Raw genomic sequence first — 24,672 nt, forward strand, 5'->3', positions numbered from 1 at the left:
ACTTCCCTCCCCCAACTTTAATCTAGTTGGTTCATTTTGAATGAAACACAACTTTTCAGAGCTATATTGCATAATTCTCATCCTACCAAGTTCCAAGTCATGGGGGTGGGGGGTTGTGGAGAGGAGAGAGAGACAAATATGCTTCCTTGTGTTAGGATTTCTAATGTATTTTGCTAGTTACCCATTTTTTGTCTGTCTGGGTTTCCTCTGGAATGGCAGTACCTATTGCTTTTCTCCTTCATGTGCTTTTCTTTGGTATCTACTTTGTAGAAATACACAAGCAATTTTATCATTTCCTCAACCTTTGCATTTTAAAATCTCATTGATTAGATTTATAAAACGCTAGGCAAATATAGTTATATCAGCCTTCTTTAATTTTACTCCATCCCTGCCTAAGAACCTGTCATATCTATAATTTAAGCCAAGGTGCTAAAATCCTAATCCCTTTCTTAGACACTATCTTTTTGATCAGCTATTCACTTTCTATATATTAGTTTCTCTCACCCAAGCCCTTGGCTTTTATCAGTGCCAGTCATGAAAATACCTTGTGTCCCTAAGGCCTTCAGTTCCATGCCCTAGACACTAGCGGTATTTTCTTGATTCTTGCTAGCAGTATCATCTGTCCTCATGTACCTCACTAGGACGAACAGGAACAAGTATTATTTCCCTTCATAAAACTATGGACATAATTAATATCTTCCATATTGGTCAGATAGCTTATTTCTAGAACTTAGTGATCTTTGTGGAACTGAAAGCTGAATTCAACAGACATCTCTTAATAGATTACTATATTTAAGGCACCAAGTACTTAACAATAAAAAGCAAGCACTTTAGTTTCTGCTTTCAAAGAGATTATAGCCTAATAGGAAAGAAAAATCATATATGCAGAAATAAGTGTAGTAAAATATAATATAAAGGAATAATTCAGACAAAATTCAATAAGAAGTCAAAAAAGAGAAAGAGAACTTTTAGTTTTATGTGGAATAGAGGAAACACTTAAGGGAGACTTCAAGGAGGAGGATACAAAGGGATGCAGCCTTTCAGTGGAGAAATTTTGAACATGAAGAGATAAAGTGGGAAGAGGATGGGGGGAGGAGTCTATCTTAATGTTGAGAATAACATAAGCAAAAACACAGAAATCAATAGAGCAGGGTGATTCTACACACACACACATACACATGCACAATTAGATACAATCACTTAAATTCATACATTCAAGTATCATTGGATTTTATGGATGCTCTATAGTGAATGGAGAACCAGCCCAGCATCAGCATAACTTTGATTGAATTCCATCCTCTGTCAAATATTGACTGTATGTCCTCAAGGAAGTCACTTAATCTCAATATTTTAGAAAACTCTGAAATAGTGATTGACTATTGACAGAAGAAATTTCCTTTTTGAGGAGCTCCATAAATTGTTGAAATTACAGGTTCAGTTGAAAAGTAACAATAGAATTCAAAGCTGGAAATAACTTTTATGATTACCTAGACCAGTTATGTAACCGAGAAAAGGTGAAATTCAGCAAACCTAAACAACTTGCCCCAAGACATACAGGTAGTAAATCATAGAGCCAAGATTTAAATAAATTTCATCTGATTACAAATCCAGTACTCTTTTCACTATATTATGACACATATGGAAGAGGTTAATTATTCTTGTAGTTTTATGAAAGAAAAAAATTGTTTTTCTGTTCATTCTGGTGATATGCATGAGGACAGATGATACTGTCAGATAGAATCAAGAAAACATTTCTGATGATAATTATATCTGGGACACAAAGATGGTGGTTGGTTGGTGGTTGTTGTCCTTCCTTCTTGAAGAGGTCCAAAATGACATCACTATGTTAAAATCAAGTTTCAGTATATCTGACTGTGGCTAATCAGACCAATACAAGCTCAGAATGCTCTACCACAGATTGGGCACAGATGTCTGAACATTTGGGGTGGATACTCCAAATTTTGCACCTCCTACACTTCCATTGTGCGGTTTCAATTCTGCTGTGCTTGTAGAACACAACACCCTTTCTGATGTGGGCATGCCAGATTGACCTGTCCTATGCCAGCATCCCCTAAGTCACACAATCAATGCCAAAGTTCTTGAGAGAGACCTTGAGAATGTCCTTGTATTGCTTCTTCTGGTCACCATATGATCGTCGGCCCCATGCGAGTTCTCCATAAAATAGTCTTTTTGTCAAGCATACTTTTCATAATCGACAACATGTCCAGCCCAACAGAGTTGTGTAAAGACATATACACATATACACATACACATGCATATGTGTGGTATATATTTGTGTGTATATGCATAAGCATATTGTGTAGTACTTAAAGCTTACTCACAATTACTATGCTGGATTTCATGTATTTCACTGACCTAACTGCATTTACATGGAAGTTAATATATTTATGACAAGCAGAAAGAAGCAAAAGACATCAAATCTTAGTGGAAATGCTGAAAAAGTTTTATTTTTAAAAGACATTTGTCAAAGCAATGACAACGCAGAATGGTCAGCTTACATAGCAATACCTTTTTAGAACTGTAAAATATTCAAGTTGACCTTGCTTTCTAGAGAAAGGATAAGAAAAAAACCCTCTATTTTAATTAGAAGAATTATGGAGGGAAAAGTTATATGGTAGGGCAAAGAGAGAAGACTTAGGCCAAATAAGGAAAAGAAAACAAATTTAAACTGAACTTTGTTTAAAATTAAGATTCAGTTTGTTTGTAGAGAAAGAAAAATCTTTCCTAGTGTTGAGTGTGTTTCTGAGACAGCATCCTCTTATACAAAATTGGCTTTGTCTGAAAATATCTTAAGTATAATGATTTCCTCCTTTAACGTTGTGAGTGTTTTATTATCTTTGGATACACTTCAACATACCATGGAAGCAGATGCATGGAGCAGACCTAGGAATATTGAAGTACATTTTCTACAATAGAATTATGGTGAAAAAAATAAGTCAACTAACTTCTCCTTTTGAATTTAACATGGTGTGCAAAAGAAATCTGGGAGAATTCTTTGAAGCTTTCACTCAGGAGATCATAGGATTTAGCACTGAGAGGAATATTAGAGGTCATCCAGTCCAATGCCTTCATTTTACTCAGGGGACTTTAAGTAACTTGCTCTAGGTCACACAAGTAGTTAACGAAGTCTGAATTTGAGTTTAGGTCTTCTGACTCCAAGATGAAATATATACATTCACATACACATATTCCCTGACAATCAGATTTTTGTTAGGTTAATGTACAACATTTATGAAGAATAAATTTTGTGTCAGATTTATAATTACAGGTTTCAAAACCATGCATGCTATTACTTAACTGATTATTCAGTTTTTTTTATATTGATCAATATAATTACATTATTTACAGCTTGATTTTTAATATTATTTTTCCACCTACATTTTCTTTAAAAAAAGAGGGAATGAAAATAAAGAATAAATGCACTGACCCATTCTGTTCAACAATTTTTTTTATCAATGACAAACAAAATTGCAGGTTATGGAAAATTAAGTCAGATAATTTATATGTAGGACCAAAATAAATAAGATTAAAAATTTAATTTCTGTTGTTCTACAAAACTTCCATTCTGATATTTTGTGTCATTACAGGATAGAGATGAAACTGGGTTCTAGAAGACAGTACCCACAGATTATAGGCTTCAAAAACTAGAGATATCTAGGTAGATCAACGGATAGAGTATTGAACTTGGAGTCAGGATGGTCTGAGTTCAAATCCAGCTTCAGGCACTTATATAATCACATGATCCTGGGCAAGTCATTTAACTTCTCTCAGCCTCACTTTCCTTACCTCTAAAATTGGAGATCACAATAGTAATTACTTTCTAGGGCAATTGAGTGGGGATACTGAGGAAATATAAAACTCTTTGCAAGTCACAAAGCATTATGTAAATTCTGGCTATTATTATTAGGAAGGTCTTGAGTACAGAGCCCCATATTGATTGTGTGTATGTCATCGGAAGACCAGACTAACTAGGTTTAGAGAGCTTTACTAATAGGCTGACCACAGAAAGATGAATTTTTTCAGCTGTAGAAACTCAAGAAGAATGTCAGTTGCTTCCTACAATTTGTTATCTGTGTCAATGGCCAAGTAACTACTTTGTCAAAATTATGGACTTTTCATATTGGCCATAAATTGTTCAACAATTTGAAAGAGTGGGTATCACTGGCACTATGGAATGTAATAGTGATAAATGTAACATCTTATATTTAGGTTACTAAAAGTCAAATTCATGAGTACAGGATAGAAGGAAATTAGCCTGAACATAGTTTGTGTGAAAAAGACCTAGGAATTTTAGTTGATTATAAATTGTATCTGAATCAAAGTGGTTACAGCATTTGTCAGTATATGGCTACCTAAAGAATTAGTGCAGTCTTAAATTGTGTTAGCAAAACCTAACTGACTGTGTGTATGTGTGACAGAGAAATACAGACAGACAGACAGACAGAGATTGAGACAGACAGACAGACAGAGATTGAGACAGACAGACAAATGTACATAGAGACAAAGAAACAGAGAGGCAGAGTCAGAGACAGACATGGGCCCCTTTGCCCCCTTGGCTAGCTAATAAAGCCTATAGAGACCTTAACAGAATATTTTTTAACATAAAATGAAAGACAAATAAACATAAACCAATTATCTTAAAAGGCAGTTAACAAAATGATTTTTAAGTAGTTCAGATTCCAGGGTTAAAACCTGTGGTCTAGAAAAATGAATATTCTAGTTTTATCTACAGTGTTTGGCCACATCTAGAAAATCTTGTCCAGAAGTTGATTATGCCCATAACTTCATGCATCATCTTGATTAAGGGGCAAATTGTACCCACAAATAAGGGTGTGACAATGGGAGCTGGGAGTATATGGGTACAGAGAAATATGTGGGCCATCATAGATGGTCAGGCTGGTAGGTAGTTTTAAAACTATGTCATGTGACAATAAATTGAAAGATTAAAAGATGCTTAGCTTGGAAAAGAGATTAAGAAAGTACATGATAAATACATTTTTTTAAATAGAATTTTCTTATGAAAGAATTCTGTGTAGCAACAAAGAATACCACATCAATGGATGGAAATCTTAGAGAGATCCAATACAAAGAGGACCTTTCTAACAACTGTCTAAACTAGAATGGCTTCCTTGTGAGATGGTGAGCCTCTTTTTACCCTATATATTCAAGTACAGATTGCATGATGACTAGTCAAGCATGGTATAGAAGAAATGGATCTGGGTGGGAGGCTTAACTGGATGAATTCTATGTGATTATGCAGTGTACTTAAGTTCACACAGCAAGTGAATGGAAACAAGAGGTTTGGCATTCACATTTCCTAAATTCCTGGTTTTATACTGTACCTTGCTTTGAAATGAGCATTTTCATGTGAGAAGGAATGAGAAAGAAAGGTAAACAGAGAAAGACTTTATAGGTCGAGGTTTAAGTTTGCACATTGCCTAATGTCCATGGCAATGAGGCTATGTTAGCAAACAAATGAAATAGGGCTACATTTACATGAATACTGACAAGGGTAGTCATTTAGTCTATGGAAATTCTACCTTCACTGAAGTTATTATTGCTCATTAGTCAATGAAAATATATTTGAATAAACACAAGTGCATTTGAATTGGATAAGTCATATTCTGAAAAGTATCATATCAATCATGAAACCATCAATTATTTTCTTTATGTGTGAATATTCAACAAATGAAAGGAAACATATGAGTTCCTGTTGTGGTTGTCATACAATGATTAACAAAAGTAAAAACTTACACACTTGATTTCTGGCTGGGTATAGAAGGCTGTGTGTGGGAGCAACTCCATGTAGTAGGAATATGCAGAAAATCTGGCAGGTTTACAGAGTTTCTGGGAGGTCTGTGCCCACAGTGCTAATACATACTAAGTGAGACCAAAGAGAAAGGGAATGAGGAAAGGGGGAAGAAAACATTTTAATTGATTTTTATATGGATAAAATTCAGTTTTGCAGACCCTTTAATTTGAGAAGGCATGATTTAAATGGTGGAGTAATAAAGTCAATTTAGGGTTCCAAGGATCCCTGTTGGAAAAAGCAAGCCAATATTTTATGGTAGTATGTTGACCTCAATGATGAATAAAAAAATTCATTTTTAGCTTTTTAAAAATATGACAATGAGGATTTTTCTATTCTTACCATGTATGTATGTACTACTCCTCCATTAAGAAGGAAGAAAAAAAGAAGTCAGGTAAAGGAGGAGAATATGAAAATACATGATATTACAAATCCTCCTGGAGTATTTGAGAAGTATTCCTTTACTTCAAATGTCCATGCCATTGAAATATTCCAGCAATTTGCAGATAATTTTTTTTTAGTGTTAGACTTAGATATAGGAACTACCTAAGAAGTATAAAAAGTAACAAGTACTACAAGGTCGTACCTTCCTCCAATTTTTTCTTAAATAGTATTACTGCTAATAAAAATAATGATAACAATCACAATAATATCATCTATATAGCACTTTAAGGATTGCAAAGTGCTTTCCTTTATGTTATCTCATTGGATCTTGCATCCAAGTTTCTCGAACTTTGCATTATTGGTTTTACTTTTTTAGGTTCAGAAACTGTCTCCAGAAAGTGTCAAACAAAATTCACAAGTTGTTTCAGGATATATTTTAAAAGACAGTAGTGCACACTGGATTACCTAATTAGATTTTCTACTCACTAGAGGCAGCTGTTGGACCTGGAATCAGAAAAACTTGAGTTTAAATCTGGCCTCAGACCTTTCCTAACTGTGACTCTGGACAAGTCACTTAGCTTCTGTCTGTCTCACTATCCTCATAGTAAAATGCTGTAATGATGGTTTGAGAGACATAGCTTCTGGAGAATTTAATGTTTTGTTTTGTTTTGTTTTTTTTTTACTAAGGCCAGTAGGTTATTAATAAAAGATGGTCATTTGGTTGTCTCTTTTAGACTAACGACCCCTAAAGGCAGTAGGTTCTCAGTTTATATGCCCTTTTAAAAATAGGTGTTCCTGAGAGGTGGCTATCAATTCTGATTGGTTAACACGGTGGGAGATGGGCTATTCTGGAGTTTGGGACTTAGATCACTCAAATTTATGGTCAAAGAGACATCAATTTCTACATCACCTGTCTTGATAATAAGGAGAATCAACATTTTCCCAGACCTGTCAGAGCAAACACAGCGAGCAGAAATGCATTGCTTAGCTCAAACTTAGAATATCTTTTACTGTTTGATTAGATCCTGGCCCGGGTAAACTCTAAGAGAGATTTTCCCTACTTTTTTTTTTTTTTTTCTGAATAAGGAAGGTGAAAAGGGGAAAACCCTTGGTCTTAATTCAATAATTAGTTATTAAATATAAGAAATATTTATTTCTCATAATGCAGATAATAATAGCACCTCCCGTTTAAGGTTGTTGTGAAGCTCAAATGAGATAATAAACTGGTACAAAATGGGTACTATATCAATAACTATTTTCTTCCCCCTTCCCTACTTACCATATAATAATACAAAAGGTCCTGAAGGAATAGGCCATAGCACAAAGAAACTTAGGTAGGAGAGAGTTCAGTAAAAGTCTGGAAAATAATTCATTGTCTGGGGAAGGCTTTCCCAGGCAGGGGGCTGCAGTTAGTAGCTCCAGTTAACTTGGAATGTCATGGAGGCTCTGATTATAAGGGTTTCGAGTGATGTTCGTTAACCACAGAGATTGATTTTTCCCACTTCACAGATTTATTTATGCCTAGCCTCTTCCTTTTATTTACTTGTTAGTTTGTTTATTTGCTTAGTAAAAGATGGATAGAGACCTTACATAATGTTATACTTATCAGTTTTCCATGTGAGGGAAATGATTTGATATTATGAAGGTAAAGGAAATACTATGGTACATTTCATGATATAATATGATAGGATAGGATATATACAGATTGACATAGTGGATAGAGACCCAGGTACCATGCCAAGAAGACCTAATGTTTATGCTTTTTCTTATATGAACTATCTGACCCCAGGCAAGTTGCTTAACCTCTCAGTGCCCTAGGCAATTCTCTAAGAATATAAATTGTGGAGATATGCCAAAATGCATTGGGAAAAGTAATTTTCTTACCATGGAGTTTTTTAATGCAATTGAAATAACATGCTCATTTCCTATCCCTATCATGGGTTATATAATATAATATGATATAATATAGAACTCTAATATATAAACTAACATAGGTAGCTAAGATAAACATGATGACAGCATTTAACTCCTAAAATGTTTTATCATCTAGCTTGATGGAGAACAGTTGAAAAAGTGGCTATATTTCTCTCACCTAGTGTCAATAGATATGGAATTCCTGTGGTCAAAGAATAAAGTTAAGGAAAAATAATAAAAGAAAAACTTTAGACTTCGAATAAAAATGTAAATATTATCATTGAATTTTATTTTCATCCCTTAGAATATGATATCATGTAATGGTCCATAAGAGCCATTATCAGTTTCCCCCTCCCCCACTATGGAGCATTGTTCTCTCAGACACATGCAATTCTTGGTATTCTGAGAAGGAAGAACAATGGAAAGGGGTAATAAATGGGACAGGCCCTACAAGATAGTGGCAGAAAGTGTGCAGAGGGGAGAGCCTTGATGGGATACCATGGAAGTGTTGATTGTATGACAAATGCAGAGAAATGTGAGAGACTGGATGATTATAGCCATCTTGAGTCAGAGAAAGTGAGATTAGAGTGAACAAAAAGAAAAGACAAGTAATAAAGAGAATGAGAGAAATCCTTTTTGAAAAGTAATGCAAAAATGAAATAAACAACAGCTAATAAACTAGGACTAGCTGAAGGAAAAAGAAGAAGAGGGGAGGGAATCTATGTGATTAACTGAGAGGAAAAAGGGAAAGAAATATGCCAAAATATAAAATCAGGAGAAAAGAAATAATTAATGAACAAAACAATAAAGGGAAAGAAGGAACAAATGAGAAGAGAGGATCGGAAGTGAGGGGAAAAGAGCCAGTTGGGATTGGGTCACTTAAAAAAAAGAAGATTAATGTAAAGTAACCCAAGAGAAATAGTGATGTGCTTACTAAAGATTTTGTTTTTTATAACTTGAAAAAGAAAACAATTTTAGAGGTAAATGGAGGAAAATACAAACCTAACTCCTAACTTTTTTGCTTAAGTAGATTAAACAATCCAAGAAAATGAAAGACAGTGAAAGACTAGATAAGGAAAAAAAAACCCACCTATAATTCATTGTTCAAAAAAACTCCACATTTAAAAAAATACATACATGCAGTAAAACATGGAAGACATAAAGAAAAAAATGGCTCTACGTTAAGCAAATTCAAAAACTCAGGAGTTGCCATTATGCTATCAGATGAACGAAAAACAAATATTCAAAAAAAGGAATAAACAGGACACTATAGAATGTAGAAATGAATTTCTAGATCACAAATTAATATCAGCAACAAATTTATTAATTCCCAATTTCCATAGTATCCATATTCATAATGGAAACATTACCTGAACCTCAAGAAGACAAAGACAGCAGCACCACACTGACAAGACACTTTAATATACCTCTCTCAGTTTTGGATAAGTCTAACAAAATGATAAACAAAAGGGAAAATATGAAACTGAATCTTTTGTCTAGAGAAATTAGAGTTGAAAGACCAATAGTGGGGCAGACAGCCCAGATAGTAGAGAGAAGTCAAGAAGTTGCCTGAGCTCTCCCCAGTTTCCCTCAGAAACAACATTAGATCAAGCCCCTAAATGGATTCTGGAGCAAAAGAACCCAAAAAAGATAGAGTGAAACAATTTTCCAACTTAAGATAACTTGAAAGGACTTCAGGAAAGGTCTATCTCACTTTGGTATAAGAAGAATGCAGTTCAGCCCAGAGCAAGATGGTGTCCAGATAAGTCAGTGGGAGGTTCTGAGCCCTAGCACAGACCAGCAAATAAAGCCCCTCAGTCCTGGCTCAACAGTACAGCAATGAGGCCTCCAACCTCAGTGAAAAAGCAAATTGCAAGCCCAGAATCCCAGCACAAGAAGTGTGACTTGGCCAGCTGACACCCAGCACAATGGGCCAGACACAAGCACCTAAGATCCCCGCATAGAAAGCTAGACTTTAGCATAAGAAGTTTAAGGTAGTGCCCCCTGTCCCCTAGGAGCAGAACTCAGCTTTAAAAGTAAAAAAATAATCTGAAAAATGAATAAGGAACAGAAGAGAGCTAAGAGCATAGGAAGGTACTATGGTGACAGGGAAGATCAAAGGACAAACTCAGAAGAGAAGAATATCAAAATGCCCACATGTGGATTGTTCTCAAACTCAAAAATTCCTCTAGGAAAAGCTCCAAAATGATCTTAAAAATTAAGAGAGGTAGAAGAAAAATTGAGAAAAGAAATTAGAGTTATAACAGAGATTTGTTTTTTAAAAAAGAGTCAACAACTTGAAAAAAGAAACATGACAATTGAAGAAAGCAACTGCTTAAAAAATAGAATTGGCCAAAAGGGGGGAAAATTCACTGAAGAAAGCAACTGCTCTAAAAGGAGAGTTGGTCATTGATCAAAGGATATGGATAGGCAGATTTCAGAGGAGGACATTAAAGCTATCAATAGTCATGAAAAAATGCTCTAAATCACTATTGATTAGAGAGATGCAAATGAAAGCAACTCTGAGGTACCACAACACACCTACCAAATTGGCTAACATGACAAAATAGGAAGATGATAAATGTTGGGGAAGATGGGGGAGAGTTGGAACAATAACTCCTTGCTGGTGGAGTTGTAAGCTGATTCAACCATTCTGGAGAGCAATTTGGAATGATGCCCAAAGGGCTATAAAAATGTGCATATCCTTTGACCCAGAAATACCACTTCTAGGTCTATATCCCAAAGAGATCATAAAAATGAAAAAAGGACTCATGTGTGCAAAAATATTTATAGCACCTCTTTTTGTGGTGTTCCAAGAACAGGAAATTGAGGGGATGTCCATCAATTGCAGAATGGATGAACAAGTTGTGATATATGAATGTAATGGAATACTATTGTGGTGTAAGAAATGATGAACAGGCAGAGTTCAGAAATGCCTGGAAGGACTTATATGACCTGACGCTGAGTGAAGTGAAAAGAACCAGGAGAACTTTGTACACAGTGGCAACCATAGTGTACAATGACTGACTTTGATACACTTGGTCATTCTCAGCAATGCAAGGTCTTAAAACAATTCTGAAGGACTCATGATGGAAAATGTCATCCATATCCAGAAAAACTATGGAATCTGAGTGCAAAGTGAAGCAGACTATTTTCTTTTTGTTATTGTTTTGTTTTGTTTTTCCTTTCTCATGGTTCCTCCCATTCTTCTATACAACATGACTAATGTGAAAATATATTTAACAGGAATCTATATATAGAACCTATATCAGATTGATGCCATCTTAGGGAGGAGGAGGGGAGGAAGTGGAGAAACTTTAAAATTCATAGAAGTGAATGCTAAAACTAAAAATAAACAAATTAAATTTAAAAATAGAATTGGCCAAAGGTAAATGGAGATACAAAATTGAACAGAAGAAAATAATTCCTTAAAAATTAGAATTGGGCAAGAAGGAAGCTAATGACTCTATGAGACATCAAGATTGAATCAAAAAAATAAAAATAATAAAAATAGAAGAAAATGTAAAATAAATCATTGGTAAAATAACTGACCTGGGAAATAGATCTAGGAGAGATTATTTAAGAATTATTGGACTACCTGAAGGGAGTGGTAAGAAAAGATCCTGGAGAGAATCTTTGAAGAAATTATCAAGGAAAACTGCCCTGATATCCTATAACCAGAAGGTAAAACAGTCAGTGAAAGAATCCACTGATCACCTCCTGAAAGAGATCCCAAAGTGGAAACTCCAAGAAATATTGTAGTCATTCCAGAATTACCAAGTCAAGCGAAAAATACTGCAAGCAGTCAGAAAAAAAAAATTCAGATATCAAGGAGCCACAGTTAGGATTACACAGCAATTAACAGCTTCTATGTTAAAGGATTGGAGGGCAAGAAATATGATATTCCAGAAGGCAAAGGAGCTTGGATTTCAACCAAGAATCAACTATTCAGCAATATTAAGCATAATCTTTCAGAGGAAAAGATGAACATTGAAAGAAATGTATACACCAACTTCCCTAGTGAATATTGATGCAAAATTTTTAAATGATATATTAGCAAAGAGATTACAGCAATTTATCACCAGAGTGATATACTATAACCAGGTGGGATTTATACCAGGAATGCAGGATGGGTTCAAAATCAGGAAAACAATCCAGCAAAATTGACCATGTCAGATAAGAAAGTTAACAAAAATCATATTATTATCTCAGATACAGAAAAATACAACATTACTGTCAAAATACAGCACCCATTCCTAACAAAAACACTAGAGTATAGGAATAATGGAGTTTTCCTCAAGATGATAAGTAGTATCTATCTTAAACCATCAGCAATCCTTATATGGGGATAAGCTATATCAGAAGTCATGCAAAGATACCCATTATCATCATGACTATTCAATGTTGTATTAGAAATATTAACATTAGCAATAAGAGAAGAAAAAGAAATTGAAAGAATTAATATAGGCAATGACAAAACAAAACTATTACTCTTTGCAGATGATATGATGGTACACTGAGAAAATCCAAGGGAACCAACTAAAAAACTACTTGAAACAACAACTTTCACAAAGTTGCAGGATATAAAATAATCCCACGTAAATCATTAGCATTTCTATGTTACAAAAGAAAAGATAGAAAGAGAAATCTCATTTAAAATAACTGTAGACAATATTAAATATTTGGGAGTCTACTTGCCAAGAAAACCCAGGAACCAGTACTCCTAGGTCTGAATCCCAAGGAGATTATAAAATATGAAAAAGATCCCACATATACAAAAATATTTATATCAACTCTTTTTTGTGATGGCCAAGAGTCAAAAACTGAAACCATGCTTATCAATTGAGAAATGACTGAAAAAGTTGTGGTATATGACTGTAATGGAAAACTATTGTGCTATAAGAAATAATGAGCAGTCCTTAAAAGACTTTTATGAACTGATACAGAGTGAAGTGAGCAGAACCAAAAGAATATTGTACACACTAACAGCAACATTGTGCAATGACTTGTTGGATAAACTTAGCTCTTTTCAGCAGTGCAATGATCTAAAGCAATTTCAAGGTATTCATGAAGAAAAATGCTATCCATATTCAGTGAAAGAAATATGGAGTCTGAATGCAGATCACAGTATATTATTTTCTCTCTTTTTCATTTTTTCTTTCTTGTGTCTTTTTTTTTCTTTTGTTCTGATTCTTCTTTCACAGCATGACTAATGTGGAAATATGTTGAATATGATTGTACATGTATAGCCTATATCAGATTGCAAGCTGTCTTGGGGAGGGAGAAGCAGAGGAGGAGAGAAAAAAATTGGAAGTCAAAATCTTATAAAAGCAAATGTTGATAACAAAAAAAAATTAAAAAAATGATTGTGGATAGACAGATAAATGAATAGATAAATATGTAAATAAATGAATAAGTGAATAGATCAAAAAAGACTACATTACAAATATAACATGTTATTTCAAATAAATTTGGATTTATTTTCTCAATTATAAAATATAAAGTTGAGTAAGTAACATATATGTGTAGATAGATAGATAGATAGATAGATAGATAGATAGATAGATAGATAGATAGATAGATAATATAAAAATACATAAAATATTTAGGAGTCTACCAGCCAAGACAAACCCAGGAACTACACAAACACAATTACAAAATACTTTTCACACAAATAAAGTCAGATCTAAACAACTGGAAAAATATCTTTTGCTCATGAGTAGTCCAAGCTAATGTAATAAAAATGACAATTCTCCCCAAATTAAATTAATTATTCAGTGTCATATCAATCAATCAACCAAAAATGTTTTATAGAAATAATAAAAACTAAATTCATCTGGAAGAAAAATGGTTCAAGAATATCAAGGGAATTAATAAAACAAAACAAAACAAAGAAAGGTGGCCTAGCCATACCAGATATAAAACTATATTTTAAAGTGGCAATCATCAAACTGTTTGGTACTGGCAAAGAAATAGAGCAGTTGATTAGTGTAACAGGTTAGGTATATAAGACACAATAGTTTTTTATAGCCAGTATTTCTGATAAAGGGCTCCTTTCTCAAATACATAGAGAACTGAGTCAAATTTATAAGAATGTAAGTCATTTTCCAATTGATAAATTATCAAAAGATATGAAAGGGTAGTTTTCAGATGAAGAAACTAAAGGTATAGTGAAATGAAAAAATGCTCTAAATCACTATTGATTAGAGAAATTCAAATCAAAACAACTTTGTGATATCACATCATACTTATCAGATTGGTTAACATGACAAAAGAGGAAAATTATAAATGTTGGAGATGATATGGGAAAATTGGAACACTAATGGTGGAGTTGTGAACTGATCCAGTTTGGAACTATGCTCAAAGGGACATAAAACTGTGCATGCAATTTGATCTAGCGCTACCACTAGTAGGTCTGTATCCCAAAGAAATCATAAAAAAGCAAAAAGGATCCACATGTACTAAAATATTTATAGCAGCTCTTTTTGTGGGGGACAAGAATTGGAAATTGAAGGGATGCCCATCAACTGGGGCATGGCTAAACAAGTTGTAGTATATGAATGAAATGGAATGTTTTTGTTCCATAAGAAATGATGAGCAGGTGGATTTCAGAAAAAAAATATGGAATGACTTACGAAGTGAAGTGAGCAGAACCAGGAGAACGTTGTGCACAAGAACAGCAATATTGTGTGATAACTAACTTGGATACATTTAACTCTTATCAGAAATACAATGATCCAAGACAACTCCAAAAGACTAATGATAAAAAGTGATAACCACATCTAGAGAAAGAGCTGTGGAGTAAGAATGTAGATTTTTGCTTTTTTCTTTCTTGCGTTTTTCCCTTTAGTTAGATTCTTCTTTCACGACAGGACTAATGTGGAAATGCATTTAATATGATTGTACATGTACAACCCATTTTAGTTTGCTTGCTTTCTTCGTGAGGGTGAAGAAATGAAGAGGAGGAGAGAAGGGAGTGTGGGAGAGAGAAAAATTTAAAGTTTTATAAAAGTGAATATTGAAAACTATCTTTCCATGTTATTGGAAAACTATTTTAAGGAGGAAAAATAAGACTAATTGGCATCTTCTAATGTGGAACCAAATAGAGACTTAAAATGAAGTCTTAAATAATGAGTGGGTGAAATAAAAAATCAATGAAACAACAGTTAGGTAAAACAAAATAAGAATGATGAAATAACAAGCCAAATTTTGGGTTGAAAAAAATCAGCTAAAGCTAAAGGAGTCCTCAGAGGGAAAATCATATCCTTATAATCTTACATTTACAAAAAAAAAAAAAACAGGAAAAAGAGAAATTAATGAACTGAATATTCATTGAAAAATTGCAACATCAACAAACCAAAACAAGCATAAGAGAAGTACTATTAAAATAAGAGCAGAAGTAAATAACTTGGAAGCAAAAAAACAGAAATGATAAAATCAGAAACTGGTTCTCTGAAAAAGACTAATATAATTGATAATATTTTAGTGAATCAGATGAAAAAAGAAGACAACAGAAAATAGTATCAACAATAACAAATAAATCTGTTTAGATGAGTAAGTCAACAGAGCTCCAGGCCTGGAGACAAAAAGACTTGTGTTCAAATGTGACCTCAGACACTTATAGATTGTGTGACCTTGGGGAAGTAATTTAAAACTATGTTTTCCTCAGTTTCTTCATCTATAAAAGGGGAATAATAATAGCATTTACCTCCTAGATTTGTGGCAAGGATTAAATGAGATAATAATTTTAAAGTGCTTAAATAAGTTCAATATAAATATTAACTATTATTTTTATTAACTCTTGTTACTTAAAACCAAAATGCAATCTGCATCTAGTAAAATCTTTTCCAATAAATATGGGAGTGAAGCAAGGATTTCTACTCCCTTCACTTTTATTTAATAAGACTCTATAATTTTTAGCAAAAGGAAAAAAAAAACAGAAGAAAGGAATTAAAGGAATAAGTATACATAAAGAGGAGATAAAAGTATACCCATTTGCTGAGACTATGATAGTTTATCTGGAAAACCCTAAGGAAACAACAAAGATAGCAGACAATTAATAGCTTCAACAATGTGGCAGGCTACAAAATAAATCCTCCTAAATCAGTAACATTTCTTTATAATCATAACAAAGCACAAAAAGCAATAAGAAAAAGGGAAATACCATCCTAAGTAACTACAAAATGCACAATATGTTGGGGATCAACCTTCTAAAGAGCACAGTAGACTTGTACACATTCAATTACAAGGTTCTTCTTAAAGGAAAAACAAACAAACAAATAAACAACCAAAATGGCTGGAGAAATATCAAGTGGTCTGGGCCAGACCATGTCAACATAATAAAAATGACAATCCTAATATAATAATTTGGACTTTTAATTATATAGCAATCAACTCACCAAAGGGAAAATTTATAGAACTTTGCAAAATAATAACAAAATTCATTTGTCACAAGAAATAGCTCTGGAATATCAAAAGAAATGAAAAGAAGTAAGGATGAGGGGAATAACACTTTCAGACCTCAAACTATATTATAAAGCAGCAGTCATCAAAACCATCTGGTACTGGTGAAAAAATGAAGAGATAGATCAATGGAACAGACTGGACAAGAGAAATTCGGAAACAATAGAACTCAATAATCCTGTGTTTGATAAAATGGAAAACATAAATTACCTAAGGAAAAATTCCCTATTTGATAAAAAACTGCTGGGAAAACTGAAAAGCAATCTGGCTCAAATTAGACTTGGATCAACACCTTACATCCCTCTTCACAATACATTCTAAATGACTACAAGACTTCAATATTAAAGATCATACTACAAAAATATTAAAATAAGAATAAAACCAAAACTTCTCACAGTTCTGAGTAAGAAATGCATTCTTCACCAAATAAAGGAAAGAGACATTTACAAAAGATAAAGTTGACATTTTTGACTATTTAAAACTGAAAGCATTCTGTACAGAGAGCACTGATGAATCTACAATAAGGAGGGCAGCAGTTAAATTGAAGAAGTATCATTGTATTAGTTATCTGATAAGGGTTTGATATGATATATATACACAAATATGTGTGTGTTTTTATATGTACATAAATATGCATGTATTACGTATACACATACACAATTAAATATGTAACACACATACACAGTCATTACCCAGTAGATAAAAAGATATACGTACACATACACAGCTATTCCCAATAGATAAAAGGATAAAATAGATAAAAGAACAAATAGTTCTAAAGAACTTTTTAAATATTCACAAGTGAATGAAAAATCCCAAATTGCTAATAACAGAAATGTAAATCAAAACAACCCTGTGGTTTTTCTCATACCCTGCAAATTATCAAAACTGACAAAAAAATGTCAACAGACAATGTTGGAGGGGTTATAGGAAGATAGATAGAGTAATACATTGCTGGGATGGAAAAGAAAGGTTGTAACCATTTTGGAAAACAATTTGAAATTATGCAAATAAACTGATTAAAATATTAATTTCCTTTGAACCATATTACTAGCCTTATACCATAAAGAAGCCATTGATAGGAAAAAAAAGTCTACATATGCACTCCAAAATATTTATAGTGCCATTTTTTTGTGATAGCTAAGAATTGGAAATGAAGTAATGCCTATGAATTAGGAAATGGATAAATAAATTGTGATATATGGATGTACTGGAATATTACTGTGCTCTAAGAAATTATGTGTTTGATGCAGACAGAGAAGCATAAGATCTATATGAACAGATGAAAAGTGAAGTAAGCAGAGTCAAGAGGACAATATACACAGTAACTTCAAAAATGCAAATGGCAAGAACAATGATATATCAAAAAGTTAACAGCAAATGTAGCAAAATTATAAAGATCAAGGAGGACTTGAATGAAGAGACACGAAAAGACATCCGTAGCTTACTCCTTTATGGGAGGTGAAGTGACCACAGGTGTTGTATATTACATGTTTTCACACTTTTTCAGTGTATTCATCAGTTGGCCTTACTTCCCCCTCCCTCTATAAAATATTATTTGGTAAATAGAATGGCTCTCTGAGAGCGGAGTGGGGAAAGAATACATGGGATACTCCAGTGATATAAAACAAAAACAAAACTAGAACATATCAATAAAATTTTATTTTAAAAAATGGGGGGAAAGGAAGAGATGCAAGATGTTGCATACTCTGTAAGATACAGTAATTGTAAGTCAGTTTGCCTTAACTTATCCCCCTACCCCCCAATCATAAGAATTGACTAATTGAAGATTTAGAGGAAAATGTTGCTGTTCAGTCCTTTCAATCTCTTTATGACCCTGTTTGGTGTTCTTGTCAACTGGAGTGGTTTGCCATTTTCTTCTCCAGCTCATTTTACAGATGAGGAAATAAGCAAGCAGGGTTAAGTGACTTGCTCAGGATCTCACAGCTAGTAAGTGTCTGAAGCCACGAACTCAGGAAGATAAATTCTCCTGAGTCCAGCCCTGGGCTCTATCTATTGTATCACCTAGCTGCCTCTAGAAGGAAATAATTTCTGAGATAAATCCAAAAGACATCAATAAACTTTTTAAACCTAGCTAATGTGCTATTTTCCAATACTGTTCACCCAAGGCTAACAAAGCCTCTTCTCTCATTCAGCTACTTATTTAAAAAAGGAATTTTTTTTACTCTCTCTCTCTCTCTCTCTCTCTCTCTCTCTCTCTCTCTCTCTCTCTCTCTCTCTCTCTCTCCACACATGAACTCTCACATTTGTACAGTCATGAAATTCCTTTATCTAGTCCTTTTCTTTTATGTTGACAATTCAGCATCAAAATTACAAATAGGATGGTCTTAAGTTACATAAGTGCATTTTCCTCTCAATTTTTCTACCTATTGCAAATAAAATCAAAATAAAGCTTAAAAATGGAGAGTCCATGTGAATTTTTTATAATAAAGGGATGGCTCAATCCATTAACAAACAAACAATTATTAAGCACTTTCATGTATGAGTTGATGGATGGACAAAGACAAAACAAAACAGAAATAAAACCTAAATCAAAAGCCCTTAAGTAATGTTGATGAAGACACTCAGACATATAAGTAGGTACAAAATATACACAAGCAAACACAAGTTATTAGATGGGATATAAGGGAAGAATTAGTGACTGGAAAGACCAGAAATATCCTATTGTAGGATGTGATGCTCAGATTAAGCATTCTAGAAAGTCTAAGAATTGATCATTACGTGTGTGTGTGTGTGTGTGTGTGTGTGTGTGTGTGTGTGTGTGCATGACAGCTAAGAAAAGGTAGACTGAAGCCAAGGAGTTGGTTTTTGTTGTGGTAGTGGTTGTTGTTTCTTTAAACCTAGAGCTGTTGAAGATCCACTGCTGCTTTTTGAACAGGAAAGTGATGTGATCAAACGTGGGCTTTAAGACTATCCTGTCAGCAATTCTGCAGAGAATGGAATTGAAAGGCAAGGAACTAGAAGCTAGGAGACCAATTAAGAGGCTATGGCAACAGACAAGGGGAGAGATGATGAAGTACTAATCTAGAGCAGAGGCCATATTAGAGGAGAGAAAAGGAACAGATATTAGAGATGGGGGATTATATTTGGAAAGACATGTTAACTAGTTGAATATGGAAGGATAAAGAAGAAGAAGTCACCAATTGCAGTGACTGGAAGGATGGGGATATTCTCAAGAAAAAATGGGATGTTAGGAAAAGATGCAAATACTTAATTTGTTGTGTTTATATGTAGGAATGTTATGACTTCTCAGCACACATTGATTTCAAAATCTCTAAGGAGTATCCAGTTTAAAATGTCCATTAGATAGTGGTGTTGGAGGTATATAGTTAATGGAACTCTGGAAAGACAGATGAGATGTAGGTACACAGAGCTGGGATTCTACTGCTTGGAGATTATATTGACCCCTCCAGAGTTAATGAGGTCACTTGGAGTATCAAAACCAATAACTTCTGGACCATGGAAAAATTATGAAATATAGTGAGTTTCCAAAATATTTAGAAGTTATAAAGGAAAATCTGTCTTACTTATCCTCCAAAAAGTTGAATTAGGAAAACAAAACTATGAAATACTATTTCGAAACTATGTCACCTGCAATTCTTCACAGTCTGTTAATACCATGGACTCCACTGCTGGACTCTGTTAGGCGAGCATTCATCTTATGTATCCCAGAACCTAACCTTATTACTTTTTAATGGAAAAGGAAAAGAAAAAAAGAAGAGAGGACTTTGCAACTTGAGAGGTGTGGGGGACTATGGATGCAGGATGTTGCATACTCCGTGAGATAAAGTGATGAAAGTTTGGCAAACTTATTTTTCCTTTGAATGATAAGAATGGACAAATTTAGGACTTAGAGGGAAATAACTCTGATACAAATCCAAAAGATAGCAATAAACTTCTTTACAATCATTTTCTAAACACACATCTGTACTCCCTTCCTTTCCAGCTATTCTTCCTTTATTAACTTCCCTCATTAAAATATAAACACCTTCAGGACAAAGACTCTCCTGGTTTCTTGAATTTTAATCCCCAGCAATTATTACAGTGCCTGAGAGATGATAAATGCTTAATAAATGTTTTAACACCAGTAATTCATTTATTTAGTTATATATCAATGCTACCTCAAAGAATGGCAGTGCATATCAGTGTTCTAAAATATAAAATATACATCTTATTTAAAATATTATCTAAATGATCACAAATGCAATGATTTTACCTCTGAGCAAATAGGACTCCCATTGTTTTGTGAGGTTTCCTTCCTTTCCATCCTTAGCACTCCCTTTCTTTTATGTTTCATTCATTCCGCAAACAGCCATGATATTATAATATAATATAATATTCAGTGTATGAGCCTGTAATGGGAAACAATGTAGGATCTTTTGCTGTTTTTTAGTACAGTCAAGAAGCATAATGCCTCCGTTTGTTCCAGGATACGTGGTCATTTAGATTGTAAGGTCAAGGATCCTGGAAAGGTGGAGTGAAATGCCAAGCAAGGTAGGATCTTTTGCTGTTTTTGTTTTAGTATAATCAACTACCTCTCATTGAATCTTGCCTTTATCAATCAAGAGTCTTTACTAGAAGTAAAAGATAGAAACAAGAGTTTCTTTAACTAGAAACAGTTTATGTATTGTTAATTATTTTAATATGATTAAAGATCTTCCCCACTCATTAATGGGCCTGGGAAGATTGGTTCTCAATGGTTGTGATGCCCTCTGGCTCTAAAAAAATGTACAACTACACTTGTGAGGGTGAGGTTTTACTTTGGGGCTTACTGACTGAAAGTGTTTATTTGCCCAAATGAGACTCTGGGAAGCTGCTAAGGAACCCCTGGCTTTGAAAACCCAGATGTTAGTACCTCCCTCTCTGTTAACTATGGTCAGATGTTGGACCTATCTATTGATTTGTGATATACATATTGGTTATGGTCAGACAGTTGGAATTCATGTTCGTTGATCTTTAATTTCTCTGTATTTTCTCTGAAGTTCAGGGTTCTGACTTTTCCCCCTGAACTAGGTGCTTGATTAAAGTAGATGGTCACCCCCTGAAAAGTTGTCTTTCCTTTTAGAAAAGCAGATCAAAGAACCTGCGATGACATTCCCTCCCCCATGTATGTTGAGTGCTTACTGTTAGACAACCCAAAGTCAGGGCTAGAAACACTGGTGACTGCCAATGTGCCAGAGTCATTGTGTAATTTTCAAATTATAGTCAAATCATTTAGGGATGATTCTGTCATCAGGTAAACAGACCCTGCAAATGCCTCATTGTACTTGTCTATGAAGTCCATGAGATGAATATTTTGTATGTATCCAGACATAAAATATCTATACCTCTTACTTCCCTTATATACCTCAAAGAGACAATATTTAAATAAGTTGAGAAAAGTGAAAGTGAAACATTACATAAGTGCATTGAATTTAGAACAATTTGGTCTAACAAGTAACAATCTTTTCAACTCTGAGAAACTGACTAAACACTCTAAAAGTGAAAGTAACACTTAAGGATATGAAGAGTATCCAGATCTCTCATATAGGCATGAAAGAAGGATGGAAAACAGGGGAAAAATAAAAATGGCCACTGAAAACAGCAATAGAAAATTTATATAAAAGTGACACAGTGTATGTATAATAACTCTATATAGCTAGGAAAAAGCTATATGGGGAAGAGGATGAAGGGATTAAGGGAAGGCTGCAATGCAAAAACTGAAAACTTGCATGCTACCATCTATGTTAGCTGAGCTGTAGACTTCCAGGGCTAGAACCAGAATGATGATAGGAGACTAATATTCACATAACAAGGATGTTGTCTTTAGTTTTTAGTCAGGCATTATTTTTTTTCCATTGTTTATTGTGCTTATGAATAGGAAGCAGGGGTTTTGCTTGAGAAAATAATGCAAGAGCATCTATAAACTTTATGTGACCTAGAACTATAGACACAAGTCACTGAGGCATTTTAGATCCCCTAAAGCTGGACTCCAATAACACTTTTAAGGGAAATGCTATAATATAATATGATATGATATGATATGACATGACATGACATGACATAACATAACAATATAATATAATAAATATATAATATCCTATAACACTTAATATTTTGATAATACAATGGCATGTCACAACATTTGAATAATATGTAATATAGTATAAGCATATTTAAAAGTATCCCAATAATTAAATATTATTAGACAATTTGTGAATACAAAGCTTACATTTTGGCCTAAATAATTCACATGATTTACATGGGTTGACAAAAATTTATGTTGAGTAGATATCATTTAAAGTAGTAGAAACCTAGGCAAGTCATGTGTTTGTCAGATACCCAAACCAGCCATTTTCTTGTGATCCCTCCTTCCAACTATACCCTCTTCACACACACCCACACAGACACACACCCCCTACACACACAGACACACCTCCTTTCCCCCAACACTTTTACTCTCCTTCTGGATATAATCATAGCTTCTGGGCTGCTTTTAAGTAACATTAGTAATGGTAAAAGAAATGGTTTAGTAAAACCAAACTAAGTAGACAGCTCTGTAGAGTGGAATGCCAGATTTAATGAGACGTATTTACTTAGAGCTGGGATAGTGCCCCAAAGAGGCTATTGCTCCAGAGAACCCTTCAGTGCATCAGAAATAGGGCCCCATGGAAGAACAGTTCTGTGATCAATCAGATTAGTGAATTCTGAATTTAATGACGTGTTAGTTCTACTGTAGTTTTACCTATTCCCTACTCCCAATAGTTAGAAGAAAAAAGAAATTCATATGAGAAGATATATTGGAATGAAAGAAAACATTTTCTTCATTGCACTTGTTTTAATGTTACCTTCATTCTATGTGACCTAGTATAATACAAGGTAACAATTTTCTATTCTGTTTTAAAGAAGAGTGGAAAATGAAACTATTTGTCGAGAACTTTATAGCAAATTCCATGTCCCCAAAAACTACAGATACAGAATATAAATTTTACTAAAAATGATTTAAGACAGAGTATTTATTATTTAAGTATAGTCAATTGACAATGTTCACTGTTTGACTCCATGTACCTTTTCTATAGTTAATGAACGAGACAACATTTAATAGCTTATTTATACAGGCACCTAGGATATTGTCAGAAACATGTGAGGAAGAGAAAGTAACCAAGAATAAGGAGGAGAGAAAACAGAAGGATTAAAAAAATGGGGTGGGGCTGTGTCTTAGAAATTATCTACCTGATAAGGTGACCTGTGAAATGAAAACCCCCTCTGATGAGCTACATGTTAGCTCTGCGTCTTACCTTACAACACTTGATATTCTGATATTGTTCCCTGTTTCAGTTGTCAACTAAAAGTAATTTTCCCCATCAGAGCACTCTTGGGCATTTCTCCCATAGGGTTTTGTAAAGCTTTTCCAAACAGTTTCAGTTTTTCATTCCTTTTTTCATAGTATAATCTTTAGTGAAAGATCAATTTGTTTGTGTTCATTTTAGATTTTAAAGTTAATTTTTATATATTAGGCCCATTTATAATTTGAAAGTAAATTCCTTATTTAGATATTTGACAAGTAATGCGATATTATCAGAATATTAATTTTGAATGAACATCCCACTTTTCATCATAGGCTCTTAGAATATAGTTTAGGAATAAATGCATTAAAGGACTTCTGATTTCTACAAGTTTATCTATTACTATGAAAGCCATTCCTTACCTACACATTTTAATAGATTGCTACTTATGATCCTCTATTTAGCCTCTTTTAGGGGAGGGTAGTCACTTAAGCATTTGACCAATTCTTTAACATACCAAAGTGTTCTTGATGTATAAACAGTTATTCAGTTCAGCTTCCTGGGACTTCAGCTACTTATCTCTGGAAATAGGAAGAACTACATGTTTATTAACAATTATCAATCACATATTTTATTTTTACTGGGATATGTACATACATATACATGCACATATATACATATATACATACGTTATATATGTATTTGTATGTGTGTGTGTATATATATATTTTATATATATATATAAAATTTCCCAAGAAAGCACAGCTAAACTCAAGCTTGCGATATTTGTTGTGA

Source organism: Notamacropus eugenii, chromosome 4 (assembly GCF_028372415.1).
Source record: "Notamacropus eugenii isolate mMacEug1 chromosome 4, mMacEug1.pri_v2, whole genome shotgun sequence".
Taxonomy (NCBI): Eukaryota; Metazoa; Chordata; class Mammalia; order Diprotodontia; family Macropodidae; genus Notamacropus; species Notamacropus eugenii.